Source organism: Mesocricetus auratus, unplaced genomic scaffold (genome assembly GCF_017639785.1).
Source record: "Mesocricetus auratus isolate SY011 unplaced genomic scaffold, BCM_Maur_2.0 Super-Scaffold_100003, whole genome shotgun sequence".
Classification (NCBI taxonomy): domain Eukaryota; kingdom Metazoa; phylum Chordata; class Mammalia; order Rodentia; family Cricetidae; genus Mesocricetus; species Mesocricetus auratus.
The window spans coordinates 49,162,889-49,176,183 of NW_024429188.1; positions in this window are offsets into that span (position 1 = coordinate 49,162,889).

Consider the following 13,295-nt stretch of genomic DNA (forward strand, 5'->3'; position numbering starts at 1 on the left):
CCATAACACAGAGAGGGATGCTCTCTCAGCCTGGACTCTTAGGGGAGTGTCTGGATCCTGCCCTGAGTGAAATGACAGACTCTAGATATCCCCTATGTGGAAGGAAGTGGGGATAGGGTGGGAGGCTGTGGGGGATGGTGGAGGGGTGCAGGAGGAGGGGAGGGAGAGGGAACTGGGATTGACATATGAAACAAGCTATTTAAAATTAAAGTAATAAAAAAAGAATGACGGGCATTGGTGGCTCACACCTTTAATCCCAGCACTCGGGAGGCAGAGGCAATCGGATCTCTGTGAGTTCGAGACCAGCCTGGTCTACTGAGAGAGTTCCAAGACAGGCTCCAAAAGCAATACAGAGAAACCCTGTCTCGAAAAACAAAAACAAAAAAGACAAAAAAAAAGAATGATAGCTAGCTGGCTATCAACAGACCCTGCTAGCAAACTGGCATTGCATTGGTGCCTTCGTCGTCAGTCCAATTTATATTTTCAGTCTTGTGGTCTTTGAAACTTGATCTGCTCCGTGTTCCAGAACTGGTAAGACACAGGAGACTGACTCATGCTGACTATCTCACAAGAGCTTGGTGCAGGAAAACCAGGATGCTGTTTGATGATGAGAAACAGAACTGTAACATAACTTGCAGAAACTTTAATGAGTTGTAATCCTTATTATATACCTCAAATAATTGCCCTATTAGATAGATTCTCTCCCTATTCATATACATTAATTGTACAAAATAGTGTGTTTCATCAAAACGCATTCATAATTAAACCTTAGAGGTGCAGAAATGAAAGCACATGAAAATTAACTACTTGGCATTGTGATTTTTTCTATGTTAGCTTCATATATATGTTTCATATGTTTCCAGGTCTCATTAGTACATTTCTGGGTGTATCAAAATTATAAATCAAAGTATAGTTGTCAGTCTGAATTCACTGGTTCTTGTAAAAATTATTAACACATAAAAGTTATATGTATTTATGGAGTACCATGTGATGTTTTTGTGTGTACGCATGCTGCATAATATTTAAATTAATATATAAGTAAACTCTTCATAAGAGCTGCAATGTTACAAGTAAGGTTAAATTAAGTTCCCTATGTTTAGTATCTTCTACCAGAGTCTTCTTCATCCCCTTCCTGAAAGCAGACACCCCTATTGGATTTACTTGTATCCTTCCAAGTTGGTTCTGAAGGATTTACACATGCATTTGGAGATATGCTTATAAAAATGTACTACGGATTTATCTGTATTTTTAAAAATGTCATTTATTTATTTTGCATGTATGTATGTGTATATGCACATCTGTGCATGTCCCTGTGTGTGTATAAGTGTATATGTATGTGTGTGTATGGGACAGAGAGAGAGAGAGAGAGAGAGAGAGAGAGAGAGAGAGAGAGAGAGAGAGAGAGAGAGAGAGTTAAACCAGCAGAGGTTGAAGTTAGGGATCCTCTCACTAAAGCTTGAGATCACTATTTTAGATGTCCATCGAGTATCTACCTGTCTCCTTCCCCCAAGTGCTAGGGCTACAACTGAACATAACCACATCAATCTTCCACATGGGTGCAGGAATCTGACCCTCTGAGACATCTCTTAGACTTCCCTTTTTCTTCTTTTCTTTTTTAAGAAAGGGTCTCACTTTATAGCCCTAGATTACCTGTAACTCACTATGCAGACTAGGCTAGCCAGGAACTCACCAAGTATACCAGAGTAGCTCCAAGCTTGCACAGAGATCCTCCTTCCTCAGACTTGAAACCTTAGTTAGAGCAAACAAGACAACTGAAGGAGATCAAATGGATACATATTGGAAAGGAAGAATCAAAAGTATCTTTATTTGCAGATGATATGATGGTATACATAACCCAAAAATTTCCACCAGGGAACACCTACAGCTCATATACTCATATACACTTTCATCAAAGTAGTTGGATATAAAAATAACTCACAAAACTATATACAAATGACAAATGGACTGAGAAAGAGATCAGGGAAATAACACACTTCACAATAACCTCAAATAATATAAAATATATTTGGGTTACTCAAACCCAGCAAATGAAAGACTTGTATGATAAAAACTTTGAGACATTTTAGAAGATATCAGAATATGGAAAGATCTCCCATGCTCATGGATCAATCAGATTAACACAGTAAAAATGACTACTATACCAAAAGAAATCTACACACACAAAGGGATAGCTAAAGCAATCTTGAATAGCAGAAGAACTGCTGGAGCTATCACCATCCCTGAAATCAAGTTGTGCTACAGAGTTATAGTAATAAAAACAGCCTAGTATCATCATAAAAACATACTTGTTGATCAGTGGAATTGAATGAAAGATCAAGACATAAATCTACACACCTGTGGTTATGGGGAAGTCCTGTGTCTATGTCAGCAAAGCACTGTTGGCCCATATGGAATCAAGATAGGTGGGACTAGGAGTCTAGGAGGATTCTGGGAAATGTAGTGAGGGGAGCCTTCGCTATGTGATTCCCGGGAAGAGGGAATGCAAGTCTGCGTTCTTGGAAAGATAAGTCCTTATAAAAATATGTATTGGTGATTATGGGTCAATAATTAAGTCAGAGCTAGCCAATGAGAAACAATAACAAATGGCCAACATCTTCATAATTAATATAGTATCCTGTGTGTTATGTGGGGGTTCAGACAGCTCGACAGGGCCCAGGCAGCAGGAGGGAAAAACTATACATTACACTGTGGACAACTAATTTTTTATTAGAAGCCAGATGTTCACATTGAAAAAAAACATCTTCAACAAACGGTGCTGTCTAACTGAATGTCAGCATGTAGAAGAATGCAAAGAGATCCACATCTATCACCCTGAAAAAAACTCAAGTCCATGTGGATAAAAGACCTCAACATAAAAGCAGATACACTGAATTTGATAGAAGAGAAACTGTGAAGTAACCTTGAAGATATTGGCCCAGGAGACCACTTCCTGAACAGAACATCAATAACACAGACACTCAGATCAACAATTAATGAATGGGACCTCATGAAACTGAACAACCTCTGTAATGCAATTCCCTACAGAATGGGAAAAGATTTTCACAAGTCCACATCTGACAGAGGGCCAATATACAAATTATATAAAGAACTCAAGAAACTAGATCTCAACAAACCAAATAATCCAATTAAAAATGGGGTACAGATCTGGACAGAGAATTCTCAATAGAGGAATCTCAAATGGCTGAGAAACACTTACATGTTTAATATCCTTAGTCATCAGCGAAATGCAAATCAAAAGTACTCTGAGATATCACCTTACACTAGTCAGAATATCTAAGATTAATAAAACAAGTGATGCTGGCAAGGATGTGGAGTGCAAACTTGGACATTCACTATGGAAATCAGCGTGGTAGTTCCTCAGAAATGGTATATGATCCAGCTATACCATTCCTGGGCATATACCTATGAAATTCTTCATCCAACCACAGAGACACTTGCTCATTCATGTTCATTGCTGCTCCATTTATAATAATCAGAAATTGGAAACAATCTAGATGTCCCTCAACAGAAGAATGGATAAAGAAAATGTGGTTCATTTACACAATGGAATATCACTCAGCCATTAAAGAAATGAAATCACGAAATTCACAGGTAAATGAGTGGAACTAGAAAAAAATCATTCTGAATGAGGTATCCCAGACTCAGAACAAGAAATATAGTATGCATTTGCTTATATGTGGATAGTAGCTGTTAAGTCAATGATAAGCAGGCTATAGTCCATAGAACCATATAGTTCATAGAACCATAGAGGTTAGATATAGAGGAAGGAATGGTGAGGGGAGCAAATAGATCTCATTAGGAAAGGAAAATAGAATAGATAATCATGGATGGGTGGGGAGGGGTATAACATGAACATCAAGTGGGGAGGAGAAGGAACAAAGAGGGAAACACAGGTAGGGACAGCTAAAATTAAAGGCCATTTGAGGGGTAGTATAAAAACCTATTACAGTAGATGCTTCCATATATATATATACATATATATATATATACATATTAAGGCGATCTAAACAAAATTGCCAAATAATGGTGAAGACAGAGTCCCTATTGGCCTTCTCTTGCCACCAAATGAAACTTCCAGTGCTAGGATTGGGGAACATTTGATTGAGTTGTTGGCCGAAGGGGTCCCATAGGAATTCCCAAACAACACAGGCTATTGCCAAAGTTATAAGGTACTCTCCACAAACTGACAGCAAGATACCATTGCTGAAGATGACACCTATACAAATCATAGAACATGGAGAAGTTGAGCTCCTGCCTACATGTTCTGTGTTCTAGAGTTTTGGTACAGGAAAGTACTCTGCACAGAACCAAAAGAGAAATGTAAACTGACCCAACAAAACATTTTTTGAGACAGGGTTTCTCTGTGTAGCTTTGACTGTCCTGGAACTCACTCTGTAGACAAGGCTGGTCTTGAATTCACAGAGATCGCCCTGTCTCTGCCTCCAAATTGCTGGAATTAAAGGTGTGTGCCACCACCTCCCAGCCCAACAAAGCTTTGACTAGCAATTGTGTGCCTGCATGTTATTCTAGTACAATGGTAGCACAAAGCTTGTGAGATTAAACTAACCAATATCTGATTTGACTTAAGGACATTCCACAAGATGGAACCCACACCCAAGTCTGCTTAGGTGTCCCAGCACTAGGGAAGTGGAGACAGGGTGGATATGGCTGGGCGGAGAAAGGAATGTAAGTTGGGAGGAGACAGGAGCTCAGGCAGTCTGAGGTTTGGTAGAGAGCAGTGTAGTCTGAGGAGCAGTGCAGTCTGGAGATGCAGTCTGAGGACAGGATCACCCCTTTAGTCTGAGCATTGGCAGAGGTGAGAACTCTCTAGTGGCTTGGCTGATCTGCTTCTATGATCTTCAGCTTTAACCCAAATATCTTGCTTCAAATTTTTATTATTAGAATCCGTGCTACAAATACCATGAGACTAAATATAAATAGCCCAGGGAGCTAAGGTAAAATCAAAATACTACTGTTCTTTTTTTTAAAAAGTAGCCATAAAATGACACTGTGGTGGTTTGAAAGAAATGACCCCCAAAGGAAGTGGCACTATTACTCCTTGGAGTGTGCATGGCCTTGTTAGAGTATGTGTGTCACTGAGTGGGTGGACTTTGATGTCTCATATATACTCAAGCCATGCCCGCTGACTCGGTTCACCTCCCATCACCTACAGATCAAGATGTAGCTTCTCTTCTCTACTCTCAGCTCCTTCTCCAGCACCATGTCTGCCTACATGCCTCCATGTCCCACCATGATGACAATGGACTAAACCTCTGAAACTGTAAACCACCCAATTAATTCTTTTCCTTTATAAGAGTTGCCATGGTCATAGTGTCTTTTCACAGTGATAGAAATAGGCACCTGCCGGGCGGTGGTGGCGCACGCCTTTAATCCCAGCACTAGGGAGGCAGAGGCAGGCAGATCTCTGTGAGTTCGAGGCCAGGCTGGACCGATAGCCTCCGAAACAATACAGAGAAACCCTGTCTCGTAAAAAACCAAAAAAAAAAAAAGAAAAGAAAAGAAATAGGCACCTAATGGCATTCTGCTTCACCCATAGATCAGTACATTGCTCGACCATCTTCAGAGAAGCTTCCTCCTGCAGCAGATGGGAACAGATACAGAGATCCACAGACAGACATTACAAAGAGAGTGAGAAACCTTAGAACACTCAGTCCTAATTGGGATGCTTACATCAAATCTCTCTCCTTAGGGCTCAGGGAACCCTGTAGAAGAGGATGCAGAAAGATTGTTAGAACCAGAGAAGATGGAGAACGCCAAGAAAAGAAGACCCTCTAAATCAACATAATCAGAGCTCATATGAACTCACAGAAACTGAGGCAGCAAGCATGTGCCTGATCCGGTCTACACCAAGTCCTTTGCATATATATCCTGGCTTCCAGTTTAGCATTTATTGGGATTTCTGAGTGTGTAAATGAATTGGTCTCTGTTTCTTGTTCTTGGGTTCTTCTGCTTGTTTGTTTTGTTATTCTGTTATTTGTTATTTTTTAATCCTGATGTGTTAGTTTTGTTTTATCTTGTTATATTTTATTTTGCCATCATGATTAGAAGCCTGTTTGTTTTCTAACAAGAGACAGAAAGGGAATAGATCTGAATGGGTGGGAGAAGAGGAGGACCTGGGATGAGTAGAGGGAAGAGAAACAATAACCAGGATATATTAAGTGAAGAAAAAGTCTATTTTTAATAAAAGGAAAAATAGAAAAAGAAATGGTCAATCTCCGGGCATTGGTACCGCACACCTTTAATCCCAGTACTTAGGAGGCAGAGGCAGGTGGATCTCTGTGAGTTTGGGGCCAGCCTGGTCTACAGAATGAATTCCAGGACGGCCTCCAAAGCAATACAGAGACACCCTGTTTTGAAAAACCAAAAAAATGGTAAATCATATCAATATAAAAGTATTGACTTAAAAATAAATTTATATATCATTTATTATCAGTAACAAAGAAAAGAACTCAGTACAATAAGAAAATAAAGGTGAATGGTGTTGCTGGGAAGATGGCTCAGCAGTTCAGGGCATGGGTTTGGTTCCTAGCATCCATATGGTGGTTTATAGCCATCAGTAACTCCATATTCAGGGGATCAGATATTTACTTCTGACCTCCTTGGGCACCAGGCATACACATGATACACATACATACACTCAGACAAAATACCCATACACAAAAAACAAATCTAAATTGCGAAAGTAGAAAAGGGTAATAATACCCTGAAAGCTGAAAGAGGACTGGAGGGGGGTGTTTGGAAAGGTACAAGAGAGTGCAAGGATGGGGCGGCAGATTGGGGGGAAAGAGCAACAAAAGCAAATTATGTATGTAAATGCCATAGTGAAGCATATTACTTCATATACTAATTAAAAATCAACCAAAGATTTTTTTGCATTTTTTATTAATTTATTTTTTACATTCCAATCCCAGCTTCCCCTCCCTCCTCTCTTCCTGCTCCCCCATCCCCCTTTCTCCCATGTGCCCCACGGAGAGGATAAGGCCTCCTCTAGGAAGCACACAGGTCCTGGCATCTTGTCCATGGCAAATGCTGGGCCAAACACAAATGGTTTCCAGGTTTTTATCTGCACCACCAAGACTGAGTGGCTGGATGGCAAACATGTGGTCTTCGGGAAGGTGAAAGAAGGCATGAACATTGTGGAGGCCATGGAGCATTTCGGGTACAGGAATGGCAAGACCAGCAAGAAGATCATCATTTCCAACTGTGGGCAACTCTAATTCTTTTGACTTGTGGGCTTCTTACCCACAAGACCATTCCCTCTGTAGCTCAGGAGAGCATCCCCCACCCATTTGCTCACAATGCCCTGTAATCTCTGCTCTCACTGACATTCTTTGGGTTCCATATTTTCCTCATTCCCCTCCAAGTCTAGCTGGATTACAGAGTTAAGTTTACGATTATGAATAAAACCTAAGTTTAAAAAAAGAGATTACAAAGAACCTGGTGTGGGAGGCAGAGGTAGGCAGATCTATGTGAATTCAAGGCCAGCCTGATGTACATAGTGAGTCCCAGGACAGCCAGGGTTGTTAGAGCACTCGGGAAGCAGAGGCAAGTGAATCTCTGTGAGTTTGAGGCCAATCTCGTCTACAAAGTAAGTTCCAGGGCAGCTAGGGCTACACAAAAAACTCTGTCTCAATAATAACATAATAATAATAATAATAAAGATCTCTCAGATTTGTTTTGTCTGGGGCCATCATGAGTGATCTTACTATAAGCCCTAAAAAGTTCCTCTTTTAAGCAATAATATGTCTCAGAAAATGTGTTCGTATTATATTCCCCTTTTTACATCTAGACATCAATTTACCCTCAGAGGTCTGTTGTGTTGTAGTTTCTCATAATTATTCTATGCCCTTTTCCCACCCAAATAGGAAATCTCTGTAATCCCTGGAAGGTTACATCTTCCATGCTCTCTGAATAGGATGACACATTGGTTCTTAACAACATTGACTGGAGCACTGTAGTAAATGCTGTGTTTTGTTTCAGAAACACTCCAAATATGAGTTATCTTCGTATGTAACAACAACAGTATGACAAGGTACATAGGCCAAAAATCCATGCCCCTATGACCTTGCTGGTCTTTCACGGATGGCAGATCACTAATTTTCACTGAAGCTCACTGTTGAATGCTGGGCAGTGGCATCTGTTATAACCAACTAATTTCAATCACTAGGTTGCCAATATTGTCCAGAACATTGCTGCACCAGCACAGACCAATTTTAACCAGAGTTTCTTTTACTTGGTAACTTGAGACTGGCAGATACTAGCAAACTTCAGGGATTCATTTCTCTCAGATATTGCCTAAATGTAGGACTGTCTGATCATTTTTTCCCTCAAGGCTTCTCTATATCCCACTCATTCTTGGATGAATTCTGCCCTTTAATTTCATGCTTTAAAAGATCTCTCTGATGTACTCTGTTACTTTTATGGTGCTTGTTCTAATTCTAGTCTTATTGAAGCAATAAAAATATCTAGATGTCATTTTTAATGTTTGTTAGGCTCACCTAGAAATACCATGGCTCTTCAGCATTTTCCAGTAAATGATGCTCTTGTGGTCTTACTTTTGTCATATGTAGACATGAGGGTGCAGGGAAACCATTACCTTAACTTTTCAAGTTAGTATAGTTATAATACTATAGCTAAGAGCTAATGCTACAGTAATACATCTGGGTTCAAATTGGTTGTTTCCACTATTTGTGTGATATTGGCCATTAAATTAATCCTGGTAAACTTGTGTCCTTGTTATAGGTAAGTATAATAAACCTGTCTCTCTGTTTAGAGGCTCAACCTTAAATGAGCTAGCAAAAAAACATGTCTGCTTTTGGTTCTACTAGCTAAGAACCCTTCACAAATATGTTACAAGTAAGGACATGGGTGCTCTCTGCTGAGCCCTCCATCATTTCTTCTCTGAGGAACATGACTATTGACAGATACAACTAACCTCATTAGAACAGAATTAAACAGCTGTGCAGTGAGATGCAGAAGACAGAAGTCAGAATGTAGACCTCCTGACTTAGAAAAAAGCTTGTCCTCATTTCTACCTGCTTGTGCGCCATCATGTGGTGTAAAGAGGCATACAAGAAGACTGCACCTTTGGGAAGAGGCTGTGGTTCCAGGGAAAGACTTGGAAGCCAATTAACAAAAAAACAAAAAACAAACAAACAAACAAAAAAACAGAAAGAAAATTTGGGCTGTTTGTTTTCTTCATGTCTAGTGTTTTTTAGTTCTTTATACTAATGGTGTTCTGGTCAGAAAGGCTTTTCATGTAACAACGAGTTAAAACTATTTCCCACTTTCTCGTCCATCAGGTTTGATGCATCTGGCCTTATGTTGAGATCCTTCATTCAGAAATGCCATGGGAGCTGAGATGACCAACAAGGGAGGAAGAGGAAAAAGAAAAAGTGTGAGGGCAGAACATTGGCTAATAAAAGTCAACACTGCCTTCAAAATAAATCAGCAACTTAAGAGACATACAGTCACTGCAGGTCCCTTAGGAAATGATGCAATGTACAACAGTGGCAGGTATAACCTGGGCCAAGGAACACAGCAAGAAGACCTGAATTGCTTCTTCTTCATTCTGTGTCTCTCTTATATTTTTTCCTTTTTCCTTTCCTTATTACTTCCTTTCTCCCTCATTTGTAGTTGTACATACATACATACATTCATACATACATACATCTATCCAGTCATCCATCCATCCATCCATCCATCCATCCATCCATCCAGTCATCCATCATACACTCACTTACCACTGGTACCCAGAGCATGCCTGCATTTGTAAAAAGCAGTAAGTGAGTAAGAGGGAATCAGAAAGACTGAAATGTTTCAGTCAAGTTGTTGAAGAGTAAGGAAATCCTGTGACCGAGTATATTGATTCATTTTCTTTTTTTAGGTGTGATGGCTAAATACACTCCCTTTTCTGTCAGGCAGCCATCTTGGTAAGTCCCCAGTAACCCTGACTCACTGACCCTCCCACCCACCCAAAAATGCACAACTATGACCATCTACCTTTTTTTTTTTGGTTTTACGACACAGGGTTTCTCTGTATTGTTTTGGAGGCTGTCGGTCCAGCCCGGCCTCGAACTCACAGAGATCCGCCTGCCTCTGCCTCCCGAGTGCTGAGATTTAAGGTGTGTGACACCACCGCACGACGACGACCATCTACTTTTTATGATATTACTTTTTGGCTTCTGTAATTTGTTTATGCAAATGCACCAAAATTGATTTGAGTTGCCGTAACCACTAAACTTGTCAGAACAGACCAGTTTTTGCTTGCTTGTGTGGATCCTGAAGGTCTTCTTGTGGTTTGTGTCTTTAAAAATCCCTTCCCTATACCTCCCCTTCATGGCAATCTCAAATTTGGCTCAGAGATAGTCATCATGCAAGCAACTAATCAATAAATCTTTAATTATACTTGGATTACATCTATGGTCATTTTCCAGGAGTTCTGAACTCAGAGCATAGGTATGCGATGTGTGTTTTGCTTGCATGTGCATATGTGTACCACCTGACAGGCTGGTACTCATGGAGGCAAGGGGAGGGTATCACGTCCTCTGGAACTAGAGATACCAGCAGTTGTGAGCTGCAATGTGGGTGCTGGGAACCAAACGTGGGTCCTCTACAAGTGTAGAAAATGCTCTTAACCTCTCCATCCCTTCATGGTTAATTTAATCTACCAGGAAGGAAGAACTGCAGGCTAGAACTGTCAGTGAGAAAACACAGTACTCACCAATGCTGTCTTAGAGAATGGGATGTTTGTGCTTTTGTAACTCTGCAGCAACCTTGTTTGAGGTGAGTACTCTATGTGATTGCTTACTTTCAGCAGGAAAACATCATGGCCTAAACTATAAGTAATGGTCATAAGTGCCAGGCCAGTTGCCAAGGGTACTTTCCTCTTTCTTTGGCCCCTGTTGCAAAGATAAGGTTAGGACACAGAACAGTAATCCAGGATATCCTCATTTTTACCATTGCTGAGATTTGTCTAATGAAGAACATAGAATCAGAAGCAGTAATAGCTCAGTACATAAAGTCACCTTCCACTGACCAGAGGTGGAAGTTTGATCTAGGATGCATGTAGTAAAAGGAGAGAAGTGAATCCTACATGTTGTCTTCCAACTTTCACCTGTGTGTTGTACACACACACACACACACACACACACACACACACAAAGAAACAAATACTTAAGAAGAGTGTGTAATTCTTCTTAATTCTAAGAATGGAAAAGAATGCTGAGAACATGCCTATGGGTTGTTGATAAAACACGTGCATAAAACGCATTGTAGGTGTTTGAAGGGACCTTGAGGGTTTCCTTGCTGCCCATGCATTCTCTCAGCAGTAGGTAAGATGTACATTGAAAATATCCTTGGTAAGAAGTGAAATAAAAAGACAATTCTCCACCCTTTAAAAAGAGAAAATATCCTTTGTAATAGCATCCAAACCACTCAGCCGGTGTTGACTCAGTGTTACTCACTGTTCTGCTTCCGTGAAGAAGCACCAAGCTCAAGGAAACTCATAGAGGAAAGCATTTACTTGGAGGCTTGCTTAGAGTTTCAGAGGATTAGTCCGTGATCATCATGGCGGGTAGCAATGAAGACAGGCATGGTGCTGGAGAAGTAGTGGAAAGTGCATCCTGATCTGCAGTCAGAGAGAGAAAGAGAGAGGGAGACAGAGGGAGAGGGAGAGACAGAGACAGAGACAGACAAAGAGAGAAAGCACAAAACTTGTGTGTGAGAGAGAGAGACAGACAGACAGACAGAGACAGAGACAGAGAAAGAGACAGAGAGAGAGACAGAGACAGAGACAGAGAGAGCGTAAAACTGGTGTTAACAGGGGCTTTTGGAACCCCAAAGCTCATCATGAGTGACATACTTCTTCCAACACTGCCACACAATCTAATCCTTCTCAAATAGTGCCACTCTCTGATGACTAAGCATTCAAATACATGAGCCTGTAGGGAGCAATCTTAGTTAAACTACCACACTAGGCTACACTGCCAAATATCATGAGGGATTTTGTTACCTCACTTCAATTTTTATTTCATTTGGTTGTTTGAGACAGAGTTTCTCTGTGTAGCACTAACTGTCCTGGAGCTCACTCTGTGAACCAGTTTGGCTTCGAACTCACAGAAATCTTATCTGTTGGAATTAAAGGCGTGAGCCACCACAGCCTGGCTGTTATGCTTGAGATTAAAGTATAATCACACCTTTCTGCCTTCTCTTTTTTTCCCTCTAAACCCTTCCATAAACCTCTCTTTTCTCTCCTACAAATCTAAGACCTCTTCTCCCCCATGAATTATTGTTGCATGTATATATGTATACACACACACACACACGCACACACACACATTCCCAAATATAACCTGCTCAGTCCATATACTATTACTTGTACATAGGTGTCCAGTATTATCCCTTAGGCCCTGGACATTAATTTTCTTGTGGCGGTGTCCTTTGGTAAAAGTCAAGCATTGTGGAAGTTTTAAATTGTACAGCAATTTTACAGAGGTTCCCATAGAGCCAGAAAAAAGTATCTAAATACAGGATCATTCAGATACACAAACACAGTAGAGAGTGAAAGCATAGCTGCTTTACAGACCTGTAGACCCTGGCAATTATATCATGCCACAAGAATAGCCAACGTTTGTTAATATCCAAAAAGAGTGAAATGAAGAAGGAATTGCCTCCTTCCTTATTCCTATATTGAAAAAGTCAACTCTTGCTATGATAAACAGTAAAAAAAACACTTCCGTATGGAAACTTACTTCTTGCATTAAGGTGTCTCTGAAATAAAAATTTTACATCGTGTTGAAGCACACTTAGAAAGACCGAAGGCATTTAAAATCTTCTCTAGTGAGATCATACAAAGTAGGGATGAGTGCACTTTAACTTTGTAATGAGAGGACAGGAACTTAAGAGGTATTTGGCCTGGTAGCAATGCAGTTTTAGATGATGTAACCCATGAGACCAATACTGTACCAAGATGGTACCTGTGTGACTTGGTACCTATGAAATTTGGCAGAAGGCCAATTGTCCCTGCTTGAGGAGTTGGCGTGGGGCATAGAACCAAGGATTCTGGATGAGGGAAAGTCTGGGGAAGTCTGGATAAGTTTCCCATTGGTACTTGAATAACAACAGTCTAAGGGACACAGCTTCAGGAGTCCTTCAAGTTCTGCGGCCCCCGTGCCTCCTTGAGGACAGGGCTGACATGGAGTTTGCCTCTTCCACACAACAGAACATTTCATCTTATGGACTAATGCCACTCA